Genomic DNA, 4,958 nt, shown 5'->3' on the forward strand with positions numbered 1-4,958 from the left:
GGCCACAGGGCGGCGCTACCGCGGGACAGGTCCTCCGGTCACGGGGCGGCGCTGTAGCGAGGTCATTTTACTTGGGGGAGGGGGTCAGGGCTCCTTGTATCACGTGATGGTGAAGTCCTTGCAAATTGAAATAGGTCATTGAGAATATGTCAGGAGTGATATTGCAGGAGGGAAGGTAAAATAAGGTTGCCGAGACTGGAATCCAGAACAGAAGGCTGGAAGAGCTCAGTAGGTCAAGCAGCATCTGTGGGGGCAAAAGGTGTAAGTGTTTGGGGTCCAGACCTTGCCTGATGCAAAGTCTCAACCTGAAACGTTGACTTGCACCTTTTGCCTCCACAGATGGTGATTGACCTACTGAGTTCTTCCAGCCTTCTGCTTTATTTTGTGTTCTAGATTCCAGCATCTGCAGTCTCCTTTGTCTCCAAGATCTAGGAGGACTTGGTTTCACCAGTTATGAGGGTCTTGAGTTGGCTGGGGAGGCCAATGTGGGACCTGCAGACTCTGCCACAGATAGGTGCTAGTGGGTGGGTAGTTTGTGAGATGGTGTGCTCCTTCCACTGTTTGCATTGGGCTTTTGTATCAAGTGTGACAAATGGGTGAGGTGAACAAATAAGAGGGTAGATTAGAGAACCATTCACTACTTATGTATTCAAATGTATTCAAATAGGAAAGTAGGAAATAACATCTGGTTATACAAGAGTGGATTCTGGAAAATGTGACACCACAGAAACAGTTTATAATTTCACAGTGAGCTGTAATGTAATAGCTGAGTTGCTTGAGGCTGTGATTACTTGAGCCTGAGCAGCCTGGCAATATCTCAAATTCAACCCACAGAGTGGTGTCAACTGGGTTGAGAGTAACAAAGGACTGCAGATGCTGGAATCTAGGTGAAAAACACGATGATGCTAGAGGAACTCAGCAGGCCAGGCAGCATCCATGGAGAAAAGCAGGCCGTCAACATTTCGGTTCAGGACTGAAGATAGGAAAAGGGGGAGTCCAATATATAGGAGGGAAAAGCAGAGCAGGGATAGGTGGACAAAAGATGGGAGGCAGGGTGGGCACAAGGTGGTGACAGGTAGATGCAGGTAAGAGACAGTGATAGGCAGGAGCAGGGGAGAGCAGATCCACCGGGGGATGGGTCAAAGGTAAGGAGGGGTAGAAAACTAAGAGGTAGGCTAGGAAAGGGAAGAAAAGGCGTAGAGGGGGTGGGGGTTACTTGAAGTGGGAGAATTCAATGCTCGTGCTGTTAGGCTGCAAGGTTCCAAGATGGAAAATGAGGTGCTGTTCCTCCAGTTTGCGCTTGGAATTCTCCTAGCATTGGAGGAGACTGAGGACTGACATATCTGTGATGGAGTGGGAGGGGGAGTTGAAGTGACTGGAAATGGGGAGATGCAGATCGCGGTTATGGACGGAGTGCAGGTGTTCTGTGAAACGGTCACCTAACCTGCATTTGGTCTCGCCAACATAGAGGAAGCCACACTTGGAGCCCCGAATGCAGTAGATGATATTAAGTAAGGTGCAGGTAAATTTCTGTCTCACCTGAAAGGACTGCTTGGGTCCCTGGGTGGAGGTGGTATAGGGGCAGGTGTTGCACCTATGGCGGGGGCAGTGGAAAGTTCCCGGGGTGGGAGCAGGATGGGTGGGGGGGAGAAATGAACTAGGGAGTCCCAGAGAGAGTGGTCTCTGTGAAAGGCAGAAAGGGGTGGGGAGGGGAAGATATGCTTGGTGGTGGGGTCCCATTGGAGATGGCGAGGTGGTGGAGAATGATGTGTTGGATACGTAGGCTGGTGGGATGAAATGTGAGGACAAGGGGGACCCTATCCATGTTGGATCTGGGAGGGGTGGGGGTGAGAGCAGAGGTGCGGGAAATGGCAGAGATACGGGTGCGAGCTCTCTCAACCACAGTAGGGGGGAAACCAGGGTTAGTAAAGAAGTTGGACATCTCAGATGTCCTGGAGTGGAAAGCCTCATCATGGGAGCAGATGCAGTGGAGGTGGAGAAATTGATAAAAAGGGATAGCGTCCTTGCAAGAGACAGGGTGGGAGGAGCTGTAATTGAGGTACAGTGGCATGCAAAAGTTTGGGCACCCCTGGTCAAAATTTCTGTTACTGTGAATAGCTAAGCGAGTAAAAGATGACCTGATTTCCAAAAGGCATAAAGTTAAAGATGACACATTTCTTTAATATTTTAAGCAAGATTACTTTTTTATTTCCATCTTTTACAGTTTCAAAATAACAAAAAAGGAAAAGGGCCCAAAGCAAAAGTTTGGGCACCCTGCATGGTCAGTACTTAGTAACACCCCCTTTGGCAAGTATCACAGCTTGTAAACACTCTCTGTCGCCAGCTAAGAATCAATTCTTGTTTGGGTGATTTTCGCCCATTCTTCCTTGCAAGGGTCCCCCTTGTCCTCACATTTCATCCCACCAGCCTACGTATCCAACACATCATTCTCCACTACCTTGCCATCTCCAACGGGACCCCACCACCAAGCATATCTGTGAGATTCTTGGGCCGTCTTGCATGCACTGCTCTTTTGAGGTTTATCCACAGATTTTCAATGATGTTTAGGTCGTGGGACTGTGAGGGCCATGGCAAAACTTTCAGCTTGTGCCTCTTGAAGTAGTTCATTTTGGATTTTGAGGTGTGTTTAGCATCGTTATCCTGTTGTAGAAGCCATCCTTCTTCATCTTCAGCTTTTTTACAGATGTTTGCTTCCAGAATTTGCTGGTATTTAATTGAATTCATTCTTCCCTCTACCAGTGAAATGTTCCCCGTGCCACTGGCTGCAACACAAGCCCAAAGCATAATCAATCCACCCCCGTGCTTAATAGTTGGAGAGGTGTTCTTTTCATGAAATTCTGCACCCTTTTTTCTCCAAACTTTCCTGCGTCCTCACCACAAAATTCAGTGTCAGAGGTTTGCAGAGGAACATCTAAACAAGCCCGATGCATTTTGGAAACAAGTCCTGTGGACTGATGAAGTTAAAATAGAACTTCTTGGCCGCAATGAGAAAAGGTATGTTTTACTAAATGAACCACACCTATCAGTGCCAGTTTTATTGTTGTTGATTTGTACATTCCAGTTGTAAAAAGCATCAATTTTGTCTATGGGGAGTGGGTAATTTTAAAGTGTTTCCCTAGAAAATTATGAAATGATCTTTACAAGTTCATTTCAAAATAATTGATCCTCAATTCTTTCTAAAATTAAAACCATAAAATGCTGTTTCCATTCATCAGGTCAGACAGCATCTGTGGAGAAAGAAACAGAGTTAACGCTTCAGGTGGATGACCCTTCATCAGGACTGGAAAAGGTTAGAAATCAAGCAAACTGCAGAGAAAGGGAGAGGGTTTGGAGAGCATGAAGAGAAAGGTCTGTGCTATTGAGGGGTTTGAGAGGCTGTTTGACAGGCAGCAATGCTGCTGGTTGGCTAAGAGAGGGTGGTGAGGCTGTGTCTGGAGGAGGTGTCAATGCTGAGTTCAGGAATTTCAGATGGTTAACCATTCTGTCCTTCTATCTCACATTTCCAGCATTCAGGTTTATTCTCTCTTATAGTATTATACTAGCAGGAAGCAGAGTGGCAGCGAAATGTTTTTTAGGTAGGAGCAAAGTATACATTGGATTTCCCCAGAAGTCAGTACCAGGACCCCTGTTTTCCCCATTTATATGTTAATTATGTCAGCTTGATGGTTTGGGGCACAATTTCCAAATCAAAAGTCCAAGTAATACAAACATCGGAGGCAAAGTGAACTCCAAAGAGTAGGGTACTGGCATTCAGAGAGATATAGTTTGTAATAACAAAACATCTTAAAAAGAATAATAAGAATGAGAAGAGTTGGCATGTATCTGATAGGGAAATCATGCTTGAGTAATCTGCTGGAGTCCTTTGAGGAAATGACCAGTGGCGTAGATGAAAGGAAAACCAGTGGATGTGGTGTTTTGGATTTTCAGAAGACTTTTGATAAAGCCTCACACAAGAGATTGGTCAACAAACATAGACATATTTATGTATGGAATGATCTGTCTGGATGGCATGCAAAGTTTTTCACTTTATGTCCATACATAAGATAAGATCTTTATTAGTCACATGTACATCGAAACACACAATGAAATATATCTTTTGCGTAGAGTATTCTGGGGGCAGAATCCAATTACCAAAGGAGGAGATTGCGAAGGGATCTGATAGAAGCAAATGTTAGCATAATGCTTTACAGTGCCAGCGACTCGGGTTCAAATCTGTTTGTAAGGAGTTTGTATGTTCTCCCCGTGTCTGTGTGGGTTTCCTCCAGGTGCTCCGGTTTCCTCCCACGTTCCAAAGACATACAGGTTAGGAAGTTATGGGCATGTTATGTTGGTGCAGGAAGTGTGGCAACACTTGCAGGCTGCCCCCGAAAAAATCAACCCACTGTGTGTTTCGATGTACATGTGACTAATAAAGATCTTATCTAAAAAAAATCATGAAAGGTACAGCCAGAATAGGGTGAGAGGTATTCTTTTGGCACAAGGGAGCAAGAACCAGGGGGGCATTGGATGAAGGTGATTCGCACAAGGACGGAGAGTGAGTGCTTGTGGTCTCGGATGCAGTGCAGGCAAACTGGGTGGTAGAGTTCAAAAGGGAGCTGGCTCAACGTCTGAAGGGGAAGGATTTGCAGGGATGTGGGGATAGGGCGGGGGATTGGTCTTTTGCATTGGGATAGCACCGGCCCGATGGGCTGAACGGCCTCGCCCCGTGCGGCGGCCAACCATGTGCGACTGCGGTTGCCAGGGCGACTCTGGGCTGACGTCGGAGGCGGGCTTTCGTGACGTCCAGCCACAGGTATTTCCCCCCACCCCCGGGCTTCAGGTGATGTCACTCAGAGTGACGGATGATGACATCTGGCGATGACGCGGTTGGGCGCGCGGCCGGCGGAGCGATGACGCGACCTTGTCCCTGGCGCGCATGCGCGCTCAGTCCGCACAGC

Source organism: Pristis pectinata, chromosome 1 (assembly GCF_009764475.1).
Source record: "Pristis pectinata isolate sPriPec2 chromosome 1, sPriPec2.1.pri, whole genome shotgun sequence".
Taxonomy (NCBI): Eukaryota; Metazoa; Chordata; class Chondrichthyes; order Rhinopristiformes; family Pristidae; genus Pristis; species Pristis pectinata.